The sequence below is a fragment of the Nomascus leucogenys genome, unplaced genomic scaffold (genome assembly GCF_006542625.1).
Source record: "Nomascus leucogenys isolate Asia unplaced genomic scaffold, Asia_NLE_v1 001014F_60239_qpd_obj, whole genome shotgun sequence".
Taxonomy (NCBI): domain Eukaryota; kingdom Metazoa; phylum Chordata; class Mammalia; order Primates; family Hylobatidae; genus Nomascus; species Nomascus leucogenys.
Genome location: NW_022096375.1, coordinates 11,277 through 37,822, shown reverse-complemented (window position 1 = coordinate 37,822; position 26,546 = coordinate 11,277). Strand labels below are relative to the sequence as shown.

At 38.2% G+C, this 26,546-nt stretch overlaps 1 pseudogene; it reads right to left on the bottom strand.

The window, feature by feature from the left end:
* Positions 1 to 12,168: 12,168 nt before the first annotated feature.
* On the bottom strand, positions 12,169 to 20,641 carry LOC100595031 (annotated as a pseudogene).
* Between the last annotated feature and the right edge of the window lie 5,905 nt (positions 20,642 to 26,546).

Here is a 26,546-nt window from a genome sequence, read left to right as displayed (position 1 = left end):
AATTACCTTGGGCAGTATGGCCATTTTCATGACATGAGTCTTCTTACCCATGAGCATGGAATATTCTTCCATTTGTTTGTATCCTCTTTTATTTCATTGAGCAGTGGTTTCTATTTTCCTTGAAGAGGTCCTTCACATGCCTTGGCAAGTTGGATTCCTAGGTATTTTATTCTCTTTGAAGCAATTTTGAATGGGAGTTCACTCACGACTTGGCTCTCTGTTTGTCTGTATTGGTGTATAAGAATGCTGTGATTTTTGCACGTTGATTTTGTATCCTGGACATTGCTGAAAGTTGCTTATCAGCTTAAGGAGATTTTGGGCTGAGATGATCAGGTTTCCTGGATATAAAGTCATGTCGTCTGCAAACGGACAATTTGACTTCTCCTTTTCCTAATCGAATACCCCTTTATTCCCTTCTCCTGCTGATTGCCCTGGCCAGAACTTCCAACACTGTGTTGAATAGGAGTGGTGAGAGAGGGCATCCCTGTTTGTGCCCATTTTCAAAGGAATCTTCCAGTTTTTGTCCATTCCAGTATTTATTGGCTGTGTGTTTGTCATAGATAGCCCTTATTATATTGAGATACGTCCCTCATTACCTATTTATTGAGAATTTTAGCATGAAGTGTTGTTGAATTTTGTCAAAGGCCTTTTCCTGCATCTATTGAGATAATCTTGTGGGTTTTTGTCTTTGGTTCTGTTTATATGCTGGATTACATTTATTGATTTTCATATGTTGACCCAGCCTTGCATCCCAGGGATGAAGCCCACTTGATCATGGTGGGTAAGCTTTTTGTGTGTTGCTGGATTCAGTTTGCCAGTATTTTGTTGAGGATATTTGTATCAATGTTCATCAAGGATATTGGTTTAAAATCCTCTTTTTCTGGTTGTGTCTCTGCCAGGCCTTTGGTATCAGGATGATGCTGGCTCATAAAATGAGTTAGGGAGGATTCCCTCCTTTTCTATTGATTGGAATAGTTTCAGAGAAGAATGGTACCAGCTCCTCCTTGTACCTCTGGTAGAATTGGCTGTGGATCCATCTGTTCCTGGACTTTTTTGGTTGGCAAGCTATTAATTATTGCCTCAATTTCAGAGCTTGTTATTGGTCTATTCCAGAGATTCAACTTCTTCCTGGTTTAATCTGGGAGGGTGTATTTGACGAGGAATTTTCCTTTCTTCTAGATTTTCTAGTTTATTTGCATACAGGGTGTTTTATATTATTCTCTGATGGTAGTTTGTATTTCTGTGGGATTGGTGGTGTATCCCTTTGCCATTTTTTATTGCGTCTATTTGATTCTTCTCTCTTTTCTTCTTGATTAGTCTTGATAGCGGTCTTACCAATTTTGTTGATCTTTTCAAAAAACCAGCTCCTGGATTCATTGATTTTTGAGGGGTTTTTTTGTATCTCTATTTCCTTCAGTTCTACCTGATCTTGGTTATTTCCTGCCTTCTGCTAGCTTTTAGATGTGTTTGCTCTTGCTTCTCTAGTTCTTTTAATTGTGATGTTAGGGTGTCAATTTTTAGATCTTTCCTGCTTTCTCTTGTGAGCATTTAGTGATATAAATTTCCCTCTACACACTGTTTGAATATGTCCAGAGATTCTGATATGGTGTGTCTTTGTTCTCGTTTGGTTTTCAAAAGCATCTTTATTTCTGCCTTCATTTCGTTATGTACCCAGTAGTCATTCAGGAGCAGGCTGTTCAGATTCCGTGCAGTTGAGCGGTTTTTGAGTGAGTTTCTTATCCTGAGTTCTAGTTTGATGCACTGTGGTCTGAGAGACAGTTTGTTATAATTTCTCTTCTTTTACATTTCCTGAGGAGTGTTTACTCCAACTATGTGGTCAATTTTGGATAGGTGTGGTGTGGTGCTGAAAAGAATGTATTTCTGTTGATTTGGGGTGGAGAGTTCTTTAGATGTCTATTAGGTCCACTTGGTGAGAGCTGAGTTCATTCCTGGATATCCTTGTTAACTTTCTGTCTCTTTGATCTGTCTAGTGTTGACACTGGGGTGTTAAAGGTCTCCTATTATTATTGTGTGGGAGTCTAAGTTCTTTTGTAGGTCATCAGGACTTGCTTTGGAATCTGGGTGCTCCTGTATTGGTTGCATATATATTTAGCATGTAGTTCTTCTTGATGAATTGATCCCTTTACCATTACATAATGGCCTTCTTTGTCTCTTTTGATCTTTGTGGTTTAAGGTCTGTTTTATCTGAGACTAGATTGAACCCTGCCTTTTTTTGTTTTCTGTTTGCTTGGTAGATCTTCCTCCATCCGTTTATTTTGAGCCTATGTACTCTGCACGTGAGATGGGTTTCTGAATACAGCACACTGATGGGTCTTTACTCTTTCCATTTGCCATTCTGTGCCTTTTAATTCGAGCATTTAGCCCATTTACATTTAAGGTTGATATTGTTATGTGTGAATTTGATACATGTTAGCTGGTTATTTTGCTTGTTAGTTGATGCAGTTTCTTCCTTGCCTTGACGGTCTTTACAATTTGGCATATTTTTGTAGTGGCTGGTACTGGGTTTTCCTTTCCATGTTAGTGCTTCTTTAAGGAGCTCTTTTAGGGCAGGCCTGGTGGTGACAAAATATCTCAGCATTTGCTTGTCTGTGAATTATTTTATTTCTCCTTCACTTATGAGCTTAGTTTGGCTGCATATGAATACTGCATGGAAAGTTCTTTTCTTTAAGAATGTGAATATCGGCCCCCACTCTCTCTGGCTTGTAGAGTTTCTGCCAAGAGATCAGCTGTTAGTCTGATGGGCTTCCCTTTGTGGTAACCCGACTTTCTCTCTGGCTGCCTTAACATTTTTTTCTTCATTTCAACTCTGGTGAATCTGACAATTAGTGTTTTGGAGTTGGTCTTCTCGAGGAGTATCTTTGTGGCATTCTCTGTAATTTCCTGAATTTGAATGTTGGCCTGCCTTGCTAGATTGGGGAAGTTCTCGCTGGATATATCCTGCAGAGTGTTCTTCCACTTGGTTCCATTCTCCCCGTCCTTTCAGGTACACCAATAGGACGTAGATTTGGTCTTTTCACATAGTCCCATATTTCTTGGAGGCTTTTGTTCATTTCTTTTTATCCTTTTTTCTCTAAACTTCACAATTCATTTCTTCATTTTGTCTCGTCACTGATACCCGTTCTTCCAGTTGATTGCATCGGTTACTGAGGCTTGTGCATTCGTCACGTAGTTCTTGTGCCATGGTTTTCGGCTCCATAGGTCCTTTAAGAACTTCTCTGCATTGATTATTATAGTTTATGTTCATCAAATTTTTTTCAAAGTTTTTAACTTCTTTGCCATTGGTTCGAACTCTCCCTTTACTCGGAGTAGTTTGATCTTCTGAAGCCTTCCTCTCTCAATCATCAAGTCATTCTCCACCCAGCTTTGTTCCATTGCTGGTGAGGAGCTTGCATTCCTTTGGAGGAGGAGAGGCGCTCTCAGTTTTAGTGTTTCCAGTTTTTTTGCTCTGTTATTTTCCCATATTTGGGGTTTATCTACTTTGGGTCTTTGATGATGGTGACATACAGGTGGGTTTCTGGTGTGGATGTCCTTTCTGTTTTTTAGTTTTCCTTCTAACAGTCAGGTCCCTCAGCTCCAGGTCTGTTGGATTTTACTGGAGGTCCCTCCAGACCTGTTTACCTGGGTATCAGCAATGGTGGCTGCAGAACAGCAGATATTGATGAACCACAAATCCTGCTGCCTGATGGTTCCTCTGGAACTTTGTCTCTGAGGAGTACCCGGCTGTGTGAGGTGTCAGTCCATGCTACTGGGGGGTGCTCCCAGTTAGGCTACTCAGGAGTCAGGGACCCACTTGAGGAGGCAGTCTGCCCATTCCTCAGATCTCAAGCTGCATGCTGGGAGAACCACTACTCTCTTCAAAGCTGTCAGACAGGGGACATTTAGTCTGCAGAGGTTATTGCTGTCTTTTGTTTGTGCCCGCCCCCATAGGTGGAGCCTACAGAGGCAGGCAGGCCTCCTTGAGCTGTGTGGGCTTCACCAGTTAGATCTTCCTGGCCACTTTGTTTACCTACTAAGCCTGGACAATGGTGGGTGCTCTCCCCAGCCTCGCTGCTGCTTACAGTTTGATGTCAGACTGCTGTGCTAGCAATCAGTGAGGTTCCATTGGCATAGGTCCTCTGAGCCAGGTGTGGGATATAATCTCCTGGTGTGCCGTTTGTGAAGCCCATTGGAAAAGCGTATTATTAGGGTGCGAGTGACCCCATTTTCCAGGTGCTCTCTGTCACCCCTTTCTTGATAGAAAAGGGAATTCCCTGATCCCTTGTGTTTCGGGGTGAGGTGATGCCTCACCCTGCTTCAGCTCATGCATAGTGCACTGCACCCACTGTCCTGCACCCACCATCTTGCACTCCCCAGTGAGATGAATCTGGTACCTCAGTTGGAAATGCAGAATCATCTCTTCTGTGTTGCTCATGCTGGGAGCTGTAGCCTGGAGTGTCCTATTCAGCATTTGGCTCCACCTACTCTTCTGTTTCCTAGATTTTTCAGTACTCTTCTGTTTTCTAGAGTAAGTCATTTTATGGAAAATTTTTCTCTCATCTTTTTTTTTTTTTTTTTTTAGCACATAAGAAATCCTGAAAAATCCTGTATTTTTTAAGATTTTCTCCTTATCTTTTGTTTTTTTAGTGATAATTGGTTTGAAAATAAACTACATTCATATAGTTTTCTTCACATTTCTTGTGCTTGAGGTTATTTGAGATTCTTAAAACTGTGGGTTATTGTTTTAATCATTTTTGTCCTACTATTATTTCTTCAATTTTCTGGGGCTTTTTTAGCTTTTGTTTTGTTTTTGTATTGTTTTGTTTATTCTCCTTTGGGTATTCTACTAACATGTAAGTTATGCTCTAAAAGTTGTTCTAACAGCTCACTGATCTTTTTTTTTTTAATATGTACTTTCTTTCTGTGAGTTATGCTGTTTGGTTTCTACTGTATTCACAGGGCTGGCCTAATGAGACTCTGTGGCTTTCTTGAGACATTTGAATAGTACAGAATTTTATTTAAAAATTTTAACCAACATATGTTTACTCATGGTTGAAGGCAAAGCTCTTGGCTGTTCCTCTTTTTTTGCCTCACTGTTACCAATGTAGATGACAGAGCCTTGCGACTCATCTAAGCCCTGTAAAGACTTCATACTGTGTTTAAAAAGTCATACTTCTTTTTGGTTACATATTATGGAGTCATTATTTAATTCTGAATCTAGCTTTAAATTTTTGTTTAAAGTAGGAAATACTTTTTGTTCCCACTTAATGCTATTGAGTAGGTATATTTGTGTTGCTGCTTACTTGAGGACTATATAATTATAGTTGGCCATGAAGCAAAATCACAATTTTCTGAATTACCCTTTCAAAGATTAAGTTGCCTGTAATCACAATGTAGACCAAATATTTACGCAGTACTTTAGAGACTCTCAATAACGACAAATATCCAGGTTAATCTCTAGTAGAAAAGAACAGTTGAGTACCAAAGTTTGCATTTTACCATCTAATGTCCATCAAAAAAAATTTTAGCATGAGAATTACACTCAGAGCAGGGAGATGCTCAACTATGAGAGGCATTTAGCATGTGAAAGTGAGAAAACAAGATTTTGTGAATGTAGTCTTGGGATTACTCACTGTGTGCCTTTCGCCACCTCCCTCTCCCTTTTCTTTCATCGCTTTCTTCTCCTTGATTTTGAGTTGATTTTTGTATATTTATAATGGAATTCCCCCAGTGTCACTATTGTCTCAACAGCAATTATGAAACAAGTACTTTTAAATTTACATTCAAACATAGAGAGTAGAGGTTCTTCTTTGAAATAGAGGTTCTTCTTTGAATGAACCCTACATTGCCTTTAGGGGGTGGTTTTATGTATAAATTTTAAAAATTGTTAACATTTGAAGCTACATTTCATTTTTTTTGTATTAAGTTTAATATATTTTTTAACTTAAGTGTAGATTTTTTTAAATGCTCAATAAGGGTTTTATTTATACAATTTTTGTCACTGGCAATTTGATTGTTTCATTCATTGCTTTCTTTGTAATACCATTTCTTCCAAATTCATGCTTTCATTGGTTTATGAACAGATTTATATTTTAGAGTGTGAGCAAGGATGTTCTGTTAAATAAATGCGGAAAATTAATCCTCCCAAATTTATATTGTGATGTGGAAGTGAAAAGTATGTTTTTCTTTTGTAGCATTTCATCCAGTTTTCTCTCCATCCTTTGATACATGAACAAATTACATGAGTGAAGAATACCACTGGTGTTTTCTTAAATACTTTTCAATTCAGTAAGTCATGCAAGGATCAAATGTGAGAGAAATAGAGAAACCTCAGGATCAACTCAAGTATTTGGATAAAAGTACTGAAAAATGAGGTGAGGTAGTTTCCAACTGACCTACTCAGCATGGAAGGATCTTGTTCTTAAGGAACCATGGGAGTTTTATCAGCTAAAAGTGAGTGGTTTGTAAAATGAATTTTTTTTTTCTTTAAACTTACTTTTGAAACTTCCATTCTTGTTCGTGGATTGTGGTTTGTTAAAATAGTGATTATTTTGTTTTTATGAGATGTTTTCTTGTATTTTTTATTCATGTTTTTTTTAGGCAGAGTCTTGCTCTGTCACCCAGTGGAGTAAAGTGGCTTGATCTCAGTTAACTGCAACCTCCACCTCCCAGGTTCAAGCGATTCTCCCCTGCCTCCAGCCTCCTGGTGTGAGATTACAGATGCCTGCCACCAACCCAGCTAATTTTTTGTATTTTTAGTAGAGATGAAGTTTCACCATGTTGGCCAGGCTTGTCTCAAACTCCGACCTCAAGTGATCCACTCGCTCAGCCTCCAAACTGCTGGGATTACAGGTGTGAGCCACCGTGCCCGGCCTGTTTCTTGTATTTGATGATGAAAATCTGTTATTGACAGTAAGAGGATGGGTGCTGAGGTTAGCAACAGGGTGTTAGATAAGCAGCAGTCAAATTTTCGTTCTCAAACATTTGATGTCTTATTCCCTTTTTTTGAACATGGGTTTTGCTAAAAAAGTCCAGCTATTTTGAAACTTCATTTTATTGTCATGTTCTCATTTTGAATTCATCTTATTGTTTGTACGAATTGGCAGCCATATGTGGGAAATTTCAGTTTTGCATATTTTCAGATTATTTTCATTTTTACATCAGAGATTTTGAACAGATGCTATACAAAGTATTCATTTATTTATCCAACAAATTTAGTGCTGGTTACGTTGCAAGCACTTAGTGAACTTCATGCTGTACGTGCCTCAGATACTTTTTGTGAATTAACGGCAACATCAAGAACTTTGCCCTTTTGACCTTATAAACCTTTAATTTCAAGGCATGTTGATGAGTGGGCATCTGCTATAACATAGTTTCATGGTCATTTAGTTCACCGTTATTTGGGTATACCTTAATTAAAGCTGATTATTAAAACTGGAAAATATTTAGCACATCTTTATCTTGCTTTTCCTTAATATATGTAGATCAAGGGAGTTACTGAGAATCAATTTTAGGGATAGTTATAAAAATCTTACCTTTGCAACTATAACTTTGTCATCAATGTAATAACTGGGAAAAATAATTTACATTTCAAGGCTTTAATCTTTGTATTTTTTTGAAAAGGAGCCTTCACCAAGATTCTTTAAAAATTCTTGCTCTGTCCTACAGTAGAGCCTTACAGACTCATGGATATGGTCCACTAATGGATCTGTACCACCTCAGTTCTCTGATGTCGTCCTCCTGTGGTGAAAATTAAAGCTTATTTTCATTTCATGTCTAGGATGTAGTATGTTCTTGTTGGGAAAAAATGAAGTTGCTTGAGAAATAAGTGCCTTCAGTATCACTGTGTGTCACTTAATAAATATGACTAATATCTACTTTTACCAATTGCTGCAATTTGACCCTTTAACAGCCATCTTTAAATATACTTTTCTTGGTTAAAGTAATTATAGTAGACATTAATTATTTTTACATAATTTTCTTATGTGGACTGCCATTCTTAGAACTAAAATTTTCAGATGTTTATATTACAAGTACAATTATTATTATTATTAATGTCATCTCTTTTTTTCTGTAGCCAAATGTAATAACTCTCTTCTTTTACAAATCTAAATGTTACACTTATACAAGCAAGAGCAACAGCTCTATATCTGGATCACTGCCAGTGCCTAGAAGTTACAACAGCACAATTTACAAATCCAAATTTCCAGGAAGTCTCTGCACACACCTCTAGTACAAAGATGCTTCGGAGACTAGAGGGTCAGAGGGCAAGAGAGGAAATATTCCACTCCCAGCTCAGGTCAAAGGGAAGAAAGCCTGGTGTTGAAGACATCAAGAATGACTGTGTCTGCAACTCGCTCCTTTCTGTAAAGTATTCATGGGGTTTTAGTTAAATATTTGTTCTTATGATGGTCATAATATTATAGTTATGCTTTGTAAATAATTTATTCTTTACTTATAATTAAAGATCATTCTAATTATTATATATTTAGTTGCTATAGTAAGATGATGTCAAATATTTGTTGCCTGTTAAATGTTTCTGGGATATTTATTTTTATATTATGATCTGTGCTTCCAAAGTTGAGCTGTACTTTTATTGTTTATACAAATGTAGAATAAAGCTGAAGTTTGGGGAGAAAAATAAAAGCTAGAGTTCTCCTTTCAGCTCTATAGAACAGTCATTCATTTCTATAATGTTCTTTATGTAGCTTTCCTAGATCCACATTTAAAAAGATAAATATGGGGATCTACACAGGTCTCAGTAAATAATAGTTCTTGATTAATAATGCATTTATTATAAAGCTTGAAGTTTAAAGTAGAATTTTGCTCAGCCTACGTATCTTTTATGGTCAGGCTGCTATAATTATGTAAAACCCAGTTAAAATTTCAATTTCAGATAAAAAAGGAATAATATTTTAGTATAAGGATGTCCAAATATTGCATGGGATATACTTACACTGAAAAAAAGTATTTGTTTATCTGAAATTTAAAATTAACTGGGCATGCTATATTTTCTGTGGTAACCTGTTTTATAGAGAGCAGAGTAAGTCAGCTAAATTTTAGAATACTTAACCCTAACCTGGTGTTCTAGGTCTTTCCTTTTTGCAATTATTATTATTATTTATTTTGAGTCAGGGTCGTGCTCCATCACCCAGGCTGGAGTGCAGTGGCACAATCACAGCGCCCTGCAGCCTTGAGCTTCTGGGCTCAAGTGATTCTGGCACCTCTGCCTTTGCCTCCCAAGTAGCTAGTACCACAGGTACGTGGGCCCACCTAATTTATTTATTTTTTTCGTAGAGACAGGGTCTCAGGCTGGTCTGTAATTCCTGGGCTCAAGCAATCCTCCCACCTCTGCCTTCACTTCCCAAATAGCTGATACCACAGTCACAAGCCACCACCATACCCAGCTTATTTTTTATCAGGTTGGTGCAAGAGCAATTGCGGGTTTTTGCTGTTGAAAGTAATGCAAAACACGAAATTACTTTTTGCACCACCCTAATAGCTTTTTGTGGAGATAGGGTCTTGCCCTGTTGTCTAGGCTGGTTTCCAACTCCTGGGCTCGAGTGACTCTCCTGCCTTGGCCTCTAAAAGTGCTGGGATTACAGATAGGAGCCACTGCACCAAGCTACTTTGTATAATTTTTAACATAAATATTTTGAGAAACAGAAATGTTAAAATCCTTGGAGGAAAATTCATTATAAAGTATACAATAGAAAAAAAAGAAACAAAATACAACAAAAATTATCAAAATTTTCAGAAGAAAAACAAACTCTAGTTTTACAATCTTCAGAATTCAATTCCATTATATCAAACATATAAAGAAACATATTCAAAGAAAAAGGCAATCAATAGAGACTGACCTCGAGATGACCCAGATGTTGGAATTAGTGTGGATTTTTAAAGTAGTTATTGTAATTCTAGTAAAATCAAAACCCCAAAACCCTTAAAATAAATGGATAGGAAATAACAGCAGAGAAGAAGAAACTACAATAATAACAAAGGCTCAAGTGGAAATTCTAGAAGTGAAAAAGTTTTCGAAATTAAAAAATAATAATCAGTTGTGTTCAGGAGCAGCTTGGAGGTGGTAAGGAGTCAATGAACCTTAAAATACAATTGAAATGATTCAATCTGAAAATGTGAGCAGTCATAGTTTGGGGTGAGGGAGCTTTTCCTTTGGTTAGTGCTTTTAGGTAATCTTGGTTTCGATAAGATTACTAGACTGATCCGTCAGGGGCATGCTAAGCCAGAGTTTATCTTGGTTTCAGTAGTGCTTTAAACAAAACTCATGAGATATCCTAGTGTACAAGATGGAAGAAGAGTGGACCAGATGACAATATTTAGATGCAGTCATTCTAAACCTCCATTGCTCTCTCAGTGGCCTAGCTGGGGTTTGTATAAAGTGGAATGGGAGGAATAGGGAAGAAGCCCCACCTACCGTCTCCTCTTGTCCACTTGTCCTCCTTCACAGTGGATAAAGTCCACTGGAACACGCAAGTTATTTTAAATCTGTATCTTCTGTTGTCAAATCTGTAATTAGTTCTGCTCGCTGGACTGGGGAAGGAACCAAGGGAACATGAGGGTGAACGAGTTGACATGGTGTCAGGAACACACTGTGCCTACATGCAGAATGTTTGTGTCAGGAAAGCCAGGCAGCAGGCAGATGGTCTCAGATACCAAGCTAGTGTTGGGAAGCAAGATTCAGTCTCTTGAAGGTGATGTTCCTCATTGTGTGGTTTGTATCACTTGCTTCAGAATGACCTGGAGTACTTGTTAAAATTCAAATTTTGAGCCCAATCCTAGACCTCGTAAGCCTGCATCTCTACGGATGGGTCTCAGTAGTCGATATTGGAAACGTGCAGGTCCCTAGGAGATGCTTATGCCATACAGATTTGAACTGTTGTGTTTACAGGTTAGGGAGCTGGCAAAAGCAAGGAATATATCAAGCCCTTGGGTGGGAAGGCTCCATGAACTTGGCACCGTTAGCATTCTGGGGGGAACAGGATTCTGCACATGCTTCGCAGCATCCCTAGCCTCTAACCTCTAAACACCGTATTCCAGTTGTGAAAACCAAAAATGTCGCCTGGGAGGCAAATAGTCACCAGTTGGGAACCGGAACCACTGCTTTGTGGGATCAGAGTGGTTACTTTGTTCCCAATCCAAGGATCAGAACACACGATGAGAGAAAGTCCAGCTATTGGAACTGGAGTGCCAAGTTGAAGCTAGACATACAACAAAAGCTCCAAAAGCTCCTTTATAGGGCTGATCCCGTGCCTCAGTTACCTAGCTTGTACAGATGCCACGTAACTCTAGATTCGGTGACAGAAGGAATTTAAAGGCTAGAACTAGATAGGGTCTTTCAGGTTAGGCCAGCACACAACGTGGACTTTTGACATCATCCAGATGCTTGAACCAACCTCAGTCCTGAGGCAGAATTTCCCGTGGCATCTGATACACAGCCTGGATTTGGAGCACTCACTGGGATTAGATGCCACGGAATATTGTGTTTAGAAACTCTGAAACAGACAGGCTTCAACAAAGCAGACCTAAGCAACACGTAGCGTCTGAACTTCTTTTATCAGCTTCCATTCCAGCCCACGAGGACAAAGCGTCACAGATATATCCACTGTGGCTAACCTGTCCTCAGCAGGGAGCTTCCCCAGTACTACTCTCCCCTCTGTTCTGAGCCCACTTGCTCCTTTGCAATGTTTCCACTCTCTGTCCCACCCCCTAATAGATGATTTGTCCTCTCTGCCCAGCCCTAGTTTTGATATTTGAGTTGTCTGTGATCTGGGTAGTACTTAGGAGGTAGAACCAAAGCCTTGTTGATCGGATTGGGAGTTTCTAACTTCCTATTAAAGGCACTGATTAAGCATCTATCATATAAAGTAAGATTATGATCCAGTAAGACAGATTCCACAAGTAGCACAGGAAGAATTGTTTCTAGTATACTTCATCTTTAGGACAGGAAATCCAGAAAAAAATTCTGTGGTACGTTAAGTGTGTACTCTAAGTTTCATTTCCACGTGAAAACTGTAGTTAGCTAAAAAGTACATCCATGAAGAATCCTGATTAAACTTGTTTAATCCTGTTAAACTAGCTACTAGCTAAATAATCATTTCACAACAACTCAAGAACTCTGTAAAGCATTTCCAATGAATATTTTATTCAGAAAAAACCACAAAAAGATAAGGCAGAAACAAAAATCCCAGTCACTTGCAGTATCTGTCAGCTTTCAATTTGGTTCTCCTGTTTAAACAAAGAAAAATAGTAAAACTAATCTATGCAAAACATGCCATATGTATTCAACTCTACTAAATATAAAAAGCTTTAAAACTGTGTGTTCAATTTTGGTTATTATATTACCACAACACTTATATTAAAATATGTATGCTTTTAAATTTGGTTTCTATAAAAAATGAATTCTAATCTTATAAAAGTTATTTCCTAATATTCAATAAATGTTGCCTAAGGGCTTTTTCAATCCAAATAGCAATTTTAATTATTCCGGAATTTAAGGGTGCTTTAAATTTCCATTTAACAGGGTGAGAATGCTGTATTATTACAAGTGATAAAAGTTACAGGACATAGAGCTTATTCCGTTTTAGAGTCCACATCCTGATTATATTTTATGTCCTCTTCTTGATTTCTTACAACTAGATACATATTCATTTGCTCAGCTGGAAAAAATTCTTAACATTATTTACTGACTTTAGGTATGAACTCTACCAGCTAGTTAACAGGAAATATGTAATTAAACATTGCCCTTATCAAGTAATGTAAAAAAAAATGGTAAGAGTAACTTTGCAACATAGGACTTGAATGAGCGGCTGGTGATTATCAAAATCTGGCACTTAAGTCATTTATACTTGTACACCCACAGCTAAACGTCTCTACCTGTTTTTCTATGTTGCAAATCTAGGACCTTACTTATCTACATAGGAAGAGTAATAAATATTAATAATGTGCTATGGTAAACATCCTGCACTCTTCCAAATCTTAAACTGCTTCAATTTCACTTGTTTAGCTTTTATACTTAGTTTTTTAGTTGATCTATGCTTATTTTAAGGAACCTGAACTACTCTAACAGAATCCACATAATTTTTATATTAGTCAAACTGCTTCTTTCCAACTCTGGTTCTAATAGTTATAAAAAGATAATGATAAATTCATGAAGTAGATACAGTCAAACCTGAATTTCTTAAAGTATATACTTATAATCGGTTATAATTTTTAGATATTCTTTCTTGACGGTCTTTTCCCAAACTCATGATGTCCTCTCTAGGTAATATTGCCACACTTACAAATTAGAAATAAAGACAAAAATGTGAAAACTACAGTAATTTAAGAGAATACAGGTTTTCTACATGCCATTTCTATTGGCTACTGAAAATAGTGGAAATAAGTAAATAAATAGCTACCTGTCCAGAAGCGTCTCATGCAAAAATACATCTTTCTGAGCCTTTTTAGAATTTCACTGTCTTCTTTACTTATTTTAAGTTTGTGGTCTTGGAAGCTCTGAAATTTCTTTCTGCAAAGAAAATGTCTTCATTGAAAAATACCTCAAACTCTGATTATACATATTTACGATTAAATTTATAAATACTGTTAATTTTTCACTTATTAAAAAAGTCTAATTGTAGGCCAGGTGCAGTGGCTCACACCTGCAATCTCAGCACTTTGGGAGGCCAAGGTAGGCGGATCACTCGAGGTCAGGAGTTCGAGAACAGCCTGGCCAACATGGTGAAACCCTGTCTCTACTAAAAATACAAAAATTAGCCGAGCATAGTGGCACGGGCCTGTAGTCCCAGCTACTTGGGAGGCTGAGGCAGGAGAATCACATGAACCTGGGAGGCGGAGGTTGCGATGAGCTGAGATTGCGGCACTGCACTCCAGTCTGTGGGACAGAGCGAGACTCCTTCTTGGGGAAGAAAAAAAGTCTAATTGTACTTTTTTCAATAAGTTGGAGCTTTTGAACAACAAAGATGACCTTCATGACCTCTCAAGAGGAGGGCAGCTCATTGACTGGTTAGCACAAGGCCCACTTCTATTAGGGCATGCTGGCTGGAGTCCCCTTTGTCCTGGCCATAGCACAGCCTTTGACTGGCATCACGCCCTTTCTATGAATGAATAGAGAGATTGACTAACCCGAGTGACTAGCTTTGGGAGCTGGTAGGATGATTAGGAAAACTGAACCCTCAAGAAAAGAAAAGCATTTAGCTCAGTGCTCTGTCTTAGAGGCTACATTGTGTTGCCTCTTCTTGTCTATCAGTTTTCATTTTTCAGACAGGGTCTTGCTCTGTCGCCCAGGCTGGAATGCAGTGGTGATCAGAGCTCACTGCAGCCTTGAACTCCTGGGCTCAAACAATCCTGTCTCAGCCTCCTGAGTAGCTGGGCCGACAGGCATGCACCACCATCCCCAGCTAATTAGGTAATTGATTTTAAAGCACTTTGAGAAGCACTTCACTGCCAAATCTGTAGGTCTAAAAGGAAAGCATACATACACATAATTGATTTCACATTGTTTTACATTTCCTTTGTCTTCTTCTGGAATGTCATCTTTTTTCTTGATTTCTCTTTCAGCACAAGATCTAATCTAGATATTGGAAAAGGGAATCAATGGGTTATATGTTTATCTTCCACCTTCCCCACTTTACGTATCACATAAGAACATTCAAGATGATTTCTTATGCAGAAGAAAAAATTAACTGAGCAACTATATTCAGAAAAAGACAGGTTCTGGCTATGTGTTTTACTTCATATATATAATCTGTATGAGTAAGTGCCCTCACATGCTTCCTCCGCAGCCCTCGTGTCAGAAACACTACAGACAAAATTATTTCAGAAACATTTTACACATCAGATCCTGCTAGGCAATAAAGCAATCATTAACTAATTTTTGTCCTCCAAGTGAATACACTAGGATCAAATTATTCCTATTAGACAAGGGTTCATTTGATCACATTGAAAGCTTAATAGCTATTTTACATTGCACAGACTATTACCAAAGTATTAAAACTTAACATTAAACAACTTGTTTCTTTTTTTTTTTTTTTGAGACGGAGTCTCACTCTTTCACCCAGGCTGGAGTGCAGTGGTGCAATCTCTGCTCGCTGCAGGCTCCGCCCCCCGGGATTCATGCCATTCTCCTGCCTCAGCCTCCGTAAACAACTTGTTTTTAATTAATTGGAACCCACCTCTTTTACTAGCTTCTTATATCCTCCTAAGTTTAGATAGATGTTTACTATCATATGTCATAAGTTAATTGATCTGCATTCAACAATTAGGATCACCCACAGAACAGGCAATTGGCAATGGTAAGGACTCATGTCTCCTAAGGGATCTCTGTGGCCAGAGTCCAGTTCCAGGGCTGCATAGAAAGTGATGACAAATAACGTGTTTGTGCCAATGACATCTTTGTGACAGTTTTGATTAGAGGGGTCCCAGACCTGAAAACATTCCCTGCTAGGGTCTGTAACACAATGCTACCTTTAGTAAGAGGGATCTGCGTTCTGGTCATAAAGGTGAAAGGCTGACAGAAGTAACACAAGGCTACCTGTGTTCTGGTCATAAAGGTGAAGGGCTGACAGAGGTAACACAATGCTACCTTTAGTAAGAGGGATCTGTGTTCTGGTAGATAAGGCAAAGTCATGAAGGTGAAGGGCTGAGAGAGATTTGAAGAGCCTGCAATTAAATGGTACGAGAAGGGTCCCAAATAATCACTGTTCAGAGCTTCCAAGTACTTGACTAACCAAAGACACCCAGAAAACTTTGTATTTCGTCTGAAAATTGCTTTAAATAGTGAAAAATGCAATCATTGTGTATCTTTGTTTCTTTGCATAAGTGCAAAGCACTGCACATATATTTGCAATTGTTGCCTTCAGTAACACTTTTGTGATGATATCCTGCTGAAAAATAATTTAAACATGATACTATAAAATATAAATAAATAAAATGAAACGTAAGTCACAAACCCATCTGCATTTCCCCAATGACCTCTTTCCGGAGAAGCAATGTGCTATGAAATACTGAGAGTGGCCTCTGGAGTCAGCTGGGCCTGGGTACACATCCTGTTTTACCACACCTTGAAATCACTGTGATTTCCATGAATTGACTGACAAAAACCACGAGGATGTAAGGAGGTCAGAGGCTTTCTTCCTGTCTGTAAGGCTGAGCTCACATGCACCTCACAGGAGCATTATGGAAATTCAAGATTACAATGCATGTGCCAGCTGCATGCAATGAAAAAATATAGCATTTCACTTCTCTAAGAAAATACCTACATTTTAGATTGAAATTGTTTGAGCTTTAGATTTGAAATTATCTGAAATCAGGACTATTCTAAAAGAAATCAAACATATGACCGGAAATCTAACATGAAGAACATACACAGATTTGATAGATGCTTTTAAATTACACTGGTAGAGAAAAATGTAACACAAATTTTTATGTTCTAATTATAAGAACGAAGGACATTTTAGAAAAGGCATTTGCCCCCTCTGTTAGAGCCTTCCACTCTGGCCCCCCACAATGCCTTACAGAGCAAATCTGGGTCAGACTGGATGCAACCTGTGATTCCCAAGAGACAAACAAAGCAAGGTTTGTGATGCTCAGTACTGGGACGGAATGCCAAGAAACAGAAAAACCATGTGTCAAGATGGGGGGAGTTATTCTTTAAACACATCCTGGTATATGTTTATCATTAAAGATCAGTGCCTTTGCTCAGTTCTGGGATGGAATGCCAAGACACAGAAAAGCCATGTGTCAACAATAGACGAATTATTCTTTAGACACATCCTGGTATATGTTTATCATTAAAGATCAGTGGCTTTTGTGAATCTAAAAAATTAAGCCTTAAATGTTTTCATCAAATTCCAGTTAACTACCTGATTTATCTAGGTTATATTAACAGTATTATTTAGAATTTCACCTTGAAATGAAGATGTCTGTGTAACTTTTATAATGATGTAAAACAAAGAGTAGGATTAGGGAGGGCACAGGCCACTGGTGCAATGGATAACACGTCTGACTATGGATGAGGGAATTTAGCCTGGAATAAGGAATTTTTATTTCCAGCTTAGTAATGCACACAAATTTTAAAAATAAAATAAAAATAATGTTTTATGTGATTCATGTTTCTCCTAATGCAAAGAAGACAGGTACTATTAATAAAAATATTTTTAAAATGTAAAGGCTAAGGCCCCAGAAGTTCTGATTTTTTATGTTTCATAGAGTGATTATCATCACAGAAGCTCAAGCATTACATAAATACAAATGTGTATACCCCTGACCTGGTAATTCTGCTTCTGGAAATTTATCTTAAGGTCACCTGCACATCTACAAATTGATGCATATTCAATGTTATGTACTGCAGCACTGTTTATAAGAGCAAAAGACTGGAAACAGCCTAAATTTCTATCTATAAGAGACAAAATAAAGGTACATCCCTAAAATGGAGTATTATGTGGTTGTTAAAAAAGAGAAAGAGAGGAAAAGCAAGAAAAAGAGAAAACTTTCTACATTCAAATTAATAGTAGAAAACTCTCCAAGATACAATTTTAAGGGAAAAAAAAAATCAAAGTAGAGAAGAATATAGAGGAGGCTACCTTTAGTGTAAAATAGTTGAAAATTATAAATATATTCATGTTTATAAAGAAATTTTAGGAGGCTATAAAAGAACAAAACAAAGGAAAAGAGGAACAGGAGCTGGGACACAGGTGAGTAAGACGCATGGCAGGCATATGTCTTCAAATGCTTTTATTTGAAAATGTTGGACCACGTGTACATGTTACCTATTTTAAAAATTAGATTTTAAAATACAAGCAAGAAAACAAGAACATGAAAGCCTAAAAAGAGCATGTGGAACTACCAGAAAAAGATACTAATCCATGGAGATAATGGCAAGGTAGCAGATGCACTCATTTCTCTACCACATTGTATAAATGAGCCATCAACTGTAGGATTTATAATTAAAAATGAGTCTATTTGAAACACCACATTATAAAAAGCTATTAACTAAATCTTTAAAGTGACAGTAAATTACCATTTAACATTTTAAAGAGATACAGTCACATCGCATGTATGAATGTAGTCACCTGTAGAAAATGTCTTCGTTACCTTGAGTTACCCTGACCATTTCTTCTTCTCCTGCTGTTTCACGTTTTGCTTCTATGTCCCCTGTTCACTGCATCTAATAAAGCAGCTATTTGAGGCCAACAAAGCCTTTTCCCCTAAGTGAGACAAAATAACAAAATAGCCATGAGGATACTTCTTGTAGAAGAAACATTAATTAAGTGTTTAGACTGAATTAATTTTCCTCCCTGATTTAAAATCACAGAAAATAACTTAGAGAAAAACCTGAAAAATATAATACAAGAACATATAGAAAAGGAAACGAAAATCACCTTTCATTTTAGTATTCAAAGATTACCACAATAAACATTTGTAGTGTATCTTCCTAGTAGGACTAAATTCTAATTAGATAAGGTAAGATTGCTTCCTTTCTAAAAGATCTACTGAAGATAAAACTGATTTAGTTCAGTTTGAAAAGTTAACTTTAAAGACAACATAATTATGAATGCATACTTTATTCAAATATTAGCATTTTAAGTAAAATTTATTTTCTTCACAATTAGAAAACATGAAAAGGTATATACAATCCTTTGGTGTTTCAAATTTAAGAATCAATGTCTGAGGGAGTTTTGTGTGTGAAAATAAATATTCATATACTTTTTTAGTTGCTTAATGTCTGATGTATTACACGGCTTTCTATTAAACAAAACTTTAAAAACTGATTTTCTTGTGTATCTAAATCTGGGTTATAAATTTGGTTAGCTTAACTCCCTTAACAAATATAATGTTTATTTATAACTTGTATTTGGTTGATTTTTTTGGAAAACTTGGAATACCATAACACTTAGACAAAATATTTATAAATACAATGATTAAAAAATATGTTAACCTTATATCACATCCAGTTAAAAACTGCTGATAACATGGATTTAATTTCTTAGTCAAGTCACAAGGGCTGGGTGGTCTCTCATCTGGATGGCTCCTGGTGTGCCCTGGAACATGGCGGTGTGGTCCAAGGCGATTTAAACCTGTGCCACAGATTATTCAGCTGAGTCCTTTTTGCAATAGAGTTTTAAGACCCTCTTTCATTTAAACTTAAAATTTTTGAAATTTAGTGTCCTTCCTAAAAATAAAATGAAATGAACTTTCCTAAGTGTTGTATTATTAGTACTATCTAAGTCATCATCCTGGCCTTATGAAATAATGTCATTTTCTACTGGTGTAACTTTTATTAGAAGTATCTCATCATAACTAGTAGGATCATCTCAAAGGGGTTGCAACAGATTAGCAGGTAATGAAATCAATGTAGTGTTTCCTGAATGGTATTGGGTGGGGGGGAAAGGAATATACACAGACACACAGAGGAAGGGGTAAAAGAGAATAAGAAATATCAAGGTGCATAACACATGGATAAGTAAGTACTGTTAAGTACAACTCTTGCTTCAGTTATACATGTGTGTGTGCTGGGCTGCAATGTAAAAATGCATTTCTCAATGGATTGGGTCAAGATAGTTTTCAAGTCACTGACAATATTTTATCGTAGGGGATGAGGAAATCAGTCTAAGTGATTACCTCTTTCTGGTGGGATGTTTGTTTAATCTGTCATCTTAGAAAACACTGCTGAGTTCCTATTTTCAGTTCATTATTATATACTACCAAAGCTGCTACTCAAAGGCTGAGCTTATCTTCTATTTGTTCTGCGTGGTGCCCAGTAGTCCTTACTGTTTTTGATATAGTTATCTACTTTTTAAACACTACTTAGCACTCACATATTTTTGTTCAATCTTTACTTCTCACACAAACAGAAAAAGGAAATTATGTATTCTGTATCAACAAGGATTTAACAAAACATCCACATAATACAACTGTCTACTTACTAAAATTAAGAATTAGTATATTATCTTTATTCTTCTTATATTAAAACTATCTTTTCATACACTATTTTAAGCTTATGAACTGAAGTCTTTTAGAGATAATTTACTTCAATGAACTATTATTATTTATTTTACACACAAATTGTCACAACTTGGTCTTAGCAAGCTCCACTGTTCGCTGACAGTCTCTAATGCTTCTGAAAGCATCCATGATTTCTGCTACAAAGAAGATACTTAGGGACTATTCTGTTTTCCTACTCTGAGACCTAAAATTGACTGGTTCTTTAATGGAAATGAGATCCATATCTAGGCAATAAGGGTATACAGAAATAATTGTGGGCAAAAGTACTGATGCTATTTTTGTTGCACTATATTTTGAGATCTCTTTAAGGCTCTATGTTCTTATTGATTTATTCCAATTTAATGTATTATACTATTGCATCCTACTTTTTCTTTTTAAATATGTTATGATTGTTACAGACTTTCTGTTAAACTGACAGGAAGTTTTTATAAACAATAACAGCACTTACATTTTGAAAGACTGGTTCCCACTGTTCTCTTGGTCCAATTGCATCTGAACGCCCAACAAGTTCATCTGAATTTATACCAAGATATTGTCCATAGCCAGATTTCAGGGTGATTCTGTACATTAATAAGATAGATAAAAGTTAAAAAATGAGAGAAAATTAATTATAGAACATCAAAACAGGACATGTGTATGTGTGTGGGTGTGTACATATCTAAAATTTCAGACTGGACATATTCCAAGTGTTCAAAAGATGCATGTGGCTGAGTGGTGACTCACTCCTGTAATCTCTGTGCTTTGGGAAGCCAATGGGAGAATTGCTTGAGGCAAGAAATTCAAGATCAGCCTGGACAACATAGTGAGACCCCATCTCTACAAAAAATTTACAAAATTAGCTGGGCATGGTGGCGTGAGCATGTAATACCAGCTACTTGGGAGGCTGATGCAGGAGGACTGCTTGAGCCCAGAAATTTGAGGTTATAGTGAACTATGATCACACCACTGCCCTCCAGCCTGGGTGACAGAGTGAGACTCTGTGCCTTCAAAAAAAAAAAAGCTACATGTGACTAGTTGTTGCCATATTGGACAGTGCAGTTTTAAATTTGGTTTTATATTTTGCTTTTTAAATATAAACATTGTACCTTACATATTACATAACATATATTTTCAAAATTCATCATTCTTCAATTATACCTCTTTAAAGTTCAATAATAAATTACTAAACTTACTTTTTCTCTTATCATAAATAGTTCTATTTATTCATTATTGTGATTTTTAAATAGACGATCAGGGAAGGCAGAGTCTAGGCCATGAATCTGAACTTAGTCATTCATCTTTATTAAGATATTTGGGATCTCTGCAAGTATTCTGAATTTTAAATGGCATTCAGTGATTCGATAAAATAGGAATTTTGTTTTACTCTGAACTGGGTAGTGTTTCAGCAACTGGCTACTGTGTCATTATTTCTATAAATTCAAAATGTATAAGGAATATTTACCTTTTCACAAGGGAGTATCCCGGGTCTCAGTTCTCAACCCTTTTTCTAGGTGCACTCATGCCTCTGTGATCTCATGAAGTCCAATGGCATTAAATTCCATGTATGTGTGCATGGTCCATGAATGCATATTTCCAGCTCCTACCTGTCCTCTAAAATTTAGACTCATATCTAATTATCTACCAATTATCACCACTTGGAAGACTAATAGACATCTCAACTATCACACATCCATAAGGGAATTCTTGATCCTCCACTTTAACCTCTGGGCCCAACACTCCTCCGTCTTCTCCGTCTCAGTAAGTAGCATCTCCAGCATACCAGCTGTTAGGCCAGAAAACTTACCCTGACCGCTCTTTGTTTCTTACACCTCATGTCAGCATATACACCGTTGAACTGTGTTCAGAATCTGAGCTTCCCTTGCCACACCAGTTGTGTACACCCTGCTTCACTTTACGTCATTGCTGTCATGGGTTATCAAAGTATCTTCGTAACTCCTCTTCCTTTCTCTTTCTCCCTTCACTTTGTTCTTCACTGAGCAACCAGCGTAAGGCTTTATTTATTTTAGTTTTTTGAGACGGGGTCTCCTCTGTCGCCCAGGCTGGAGTGCAGTGATGCAATCTGGGCTCACTACAACTTCTACCTCCTGTGTTCAAGCGATTCTCCTGCCTCAGCCTCCCAAGTATCTGGGACTACAGGCATGCATCACCAAGCCTGGCTAATTTTTGTGTTTTTAATAGAGATGGGGTTTTGCGATGTTGGCCAGGTTGGTCTTGAACTCCTGACCTCAGGTGACCCAGAGGAAGTCTTTTTAAAGCATAAGGCAAATAATGTTTTCTTCTGCTTAAAACCTTCCATGGCTAGGAATGTCTTAAACCATCTTGTCCTCTGACACTTCTCTGGTCTCTAGTCCAATCAGTCTCCCCTCTATTATTGCAATCTTCAAAGTCACCAGGCAGATGTGCTTCTGCTTCAGGGCCTTTGCATGTGTGGTCCCCTTTGCCTGGAATGCTTCCTCATCAGGAATCAGCATGGCTTACTTCCTCTCTTATCCAGGCCTTTGCTTAATTATTAATTATTACTCTGTCATAAGAAGAATCTTTTCTGACCGTTTCACTTAAAATGGCACCTTCTCACTCTCTATTCTCTAATTTTACTTTATTCTTCTTTAAAGCACTTCTTACCATCTGACCTATCTTGTATACACATTTTCAAATTTCTTCACTGGTTACTCCCACTCTGCCCTATGCAAGCTCCATGAGAGCAGAGACTGTTTTGTTCATTGCTGCATCTCTATCTCTTAAAATAGTTCTTGGCATAAGTAGGCATGCAGGTTAGTATTGCGTGCATGAATGAGGACAATAATGGGCCCAAATTATTCTGGAAAATTTTTCCTCAGTCTTGAGGCTAGTTTACTATCATCAGATTACTTGGTTTCTTGACCATTAATGACTCACTGTATCTGTCCTATTTACAGGCATATCTTGGAAATATTGCGAGTTCAGTTCTAGACTACTGAAATAAAGCAAACATTGCAATAAAGTCGCCAGATGCATTAACCCATCATGAGACTCAACCGGTCTTTTGAAATTTTGAAGCCAGGCGTTGACTTCTTCTCTCTAACCGTGAAAGTCCTAGATGACTTGTACCTCCAGTAGAGAAGGCTCTTTCATCTGCACTGAAAATCTATTGTGTTGTGTGGCTGCCTTCATCAGTTATCTGAGCTAGATCTTCTGGGTAACTTGCTGCAGCTTCTCCATCACACTTCCTTCTTCACCTTGCACTGTTATGCTATGAAGAGGGCTTCTTTCCTTAAATCTCATGAACCAACCTCTGCTAGCTTCAAACTTTTCTTCTGCAGCGTCCACACTTCTCTCAGCCTTTATAGAACTGAAGAGTCAGGGCCTTCCTCTGAATTAGGATTTGGCATAAAGGAATGTTCTGGCTGGTTGGGCCTTCTATCCAGACCATTAAACTCTCCATACCAACAATAATGCTGTTTCACTTTCTTACCATGGTGTGCTCCCTGGATTAGTGTCCTTCAAGAACTTTGCCTTTGCATTCACAATTTGGCTGTTTTGTCCAAGAGGCCTAGCTTTCAGCCCGTCTCATCTTTTGACATGTCTTCCTCACTAAGCTTAATCATTTCTAGCGTTAGATTTTAAGTGAGAAATGCATGAGACTCTACCTTTTACACGAACACTTATAGGCCATTTTGGGATTATTATTTGGCTTGTAAGATTATTAATTGGCCTAATTTTCACATTGTTGGGTCTCAGAAAATAGGGAGGCCCAAGGAGAGGAAGAGAAATGGGACAGCAGCCGGTTGGTGAGGCAGTCAGAGTCCATAGAGTATGTATCAATTAAGTATGCCTTTGTACATGAATGCAGCTCATGGTGCCCCAGAACATAGCAGTAATGTCATAGGTCACTGAACACAGAGCACCATAACAAGTATAATAATACATTTTGAAATATTGCTGGAATTATCAAAACGTAACACATATACAAAGTGAGCCCATGGCATTTGAAAATGACACCAAAGCTTCTGGTTAGCTGAAAACGTGGAGGTTCATAGAGGAGGGTAGTGTCCAGGGAGGTGAGGAAGTGCCATGCCACATCCCCCATACATTGCCTTATGTGTCTCTTCACCTGTATCTGTTGTAGCATCTTTTATGATAAGCTGGCAAACGTGTTTCTCTGAGTTCTATGAGCTGCTGCAGCAAATTAATCAAACTCAATGAGGGGATCATGGTAACTTCAACTTGAAGCCAGTCAGTCAGACGTACTGGAGGCCCAGACTTGCAACTCGTTTCTGGGAGTGTGGGGAGAATCTTGGGTACTGAGTCCCCAACCTATGGGACCTGATGCTATCTCAAGGTAGACAGTGTCAGAACTGAATTTGAGGACATCCAACTCGTGTCTGCTGCTTGATGCATGGGGAAAAGACCCCCATATATTTGGTCAAAGAAGTCTTCTCTGCTGATGATTTTTGTGGTGTGAGAGTAGAGGAAAAAAAACAAGGTTTGAGAGAGTTTTCCCTACATAATTGTCAGTGAAGTGGGATTTGCTTGAATGGCCCTGACTGATGGAAGCATGTGCTTTGAAAAGAGAAAGTATTAAAAGGTGGGAGGATGAAGAATCTTCGATTCCCAGGTGGCCACGCGGTCACCCATGGTATGAAGCTGCAGCTATGCTGAGATCAGTTACTAAAGGTAAAAGTTATCAGCCAAATTTAGAGATGGATCCAACCTCCCAGGAATTAGTTCACTGGATGCATAAGAAAATGCAAACTAACAAGAAAAAAGAAAAAGATTCAGTCCCTTGGTTATTGTTACCTATAATGGCTAAAATGAAAGCTAAAGAGGGTGCTGGGTTAGGCCTTGAGGCTGGACTAAATTCAGATGTGGGTCTGTCTCAACTCAGGCCACTAGATTCAAAGCCACCCAGAAAGGGGAACATTAAGCCTGGGCACGAGAAAGTACCTTCAAAACTGGTCACCAAGAAGGTAGTGAAGGTGGGAGAAGGGAAAAACCAACTACTACTGAAACCAGAGGGTGTCGTGTGAAGGAACTGCTCCATTTTGAACATTGATATCATCAACTTCTTGAGGAACCTATACTAAAACAGATTGACAGTGACTAATTTAGGAGCAGCGTCTCTGGTTTTAAATGCTGCAGAGTGAAAGAGTTGTTTGGGCTGGTGCAGGACCCACACTCACTGCTGAACAACCACAGATGGGTATATGTGATCCAGACACACAGGAGATTATTCCTACGGGAACAGCCAGCCAAGTGGACTAGAGAAAAGCCATGAGAAGGTCTGTTTTCCATGATAAGTGGACTGTCCAACTCCACCTATAAATGCCAAGCGGAGCACCCCAGATGACCCAGCCAATATGCTTTGTATGTGAGACATGAGGGGCTGACTTTATGATGATGGGGATATTCCCCAGCTGAATAGGCCTGTTACCCAGGTCATGATAAATTCTGTGAGTAAAGGGGCTCCTTCTACGTGGGCACCCTTGTGACATTACTCCTGCAGAATCCAACATCAGCTCCAAAAGCCTTATCAAATTTGCTATCTCTGCTTCCCCTGTAATCTCAATGCTTTGGGAGGCTGAGACAGGTGGATCACTTGAGGCCAGGCGTTTCAGACCAGCCTGGCCAAGATGGTGACACACTGTCTCTACTAAAAATACAAAAATTAGCTGGATGTGGTGGTGCATACCTGTAGTCCCTGCTACTCAGGAGGCTGAGGCAGGAAAATCGCTTGAACCCAGGAGGCGGAGGCTACAGTGAGCTGAGATCATGCCCTGCACTCCAGCCTGGGCGACAGAGTTAGACTGTCTCAAAAAAAGAAAAAATATATGCAATTTACTCCTCTTCAAAGTCAGTAATAAAGATGGGGAAAATAAGTTCAAAAGTAATCCCTCTGTTATAGCATTAGAAAATCTCCCTCATCCCCAAATGTAATATACTATTACTTAACCTTTCCTTTTGTTTTCCTTTATTTAGTCAGTTGAATCCCTTTCACCATGCTCACGGTAAAAGAAACGTGGCTGAATTTTGTGAGTTGAATTAGACAAGTCCCTGATTTTCCCTGTTTGTTAAAGTCAGAATTTAGGGTACTTTCTTTTATGAATTAGCATTACCTTAATCAAAAGAGCTCAATGAGATTCACCTGGCATGACTGGTAAGGTAATTATGTTTCAGAATTTACTGAAAAAGAAAGTTCTTTTATTTGTTATGCTTTCAAGGAGTAGAAAATAGTAGTTGAAAATCTATACTAAAAAGGGTCAAAGTGTGTTGGGGCGTGGTTGAGCTACTTTGAAACAGACTGGTGGGAAAGAAGTTTGTGTCGAAGTTCAGCCTGTGTCAGCAGCTAAGCCTCCGAATGAGACACACACTACAGAAAGAACACACAGGCTGTGGCCATTCAGCAACTGAGCACCTATCCCAGGCACTGTGACTGCAAGGATGAATAAGATGCACACTCCCTACACTGCAGACGTGTTATGCTGGGGTCTCAGGCACTGCGACTGCAAGGATAAGTAAGATACACACCCCCAACTCTGCAGACGTGG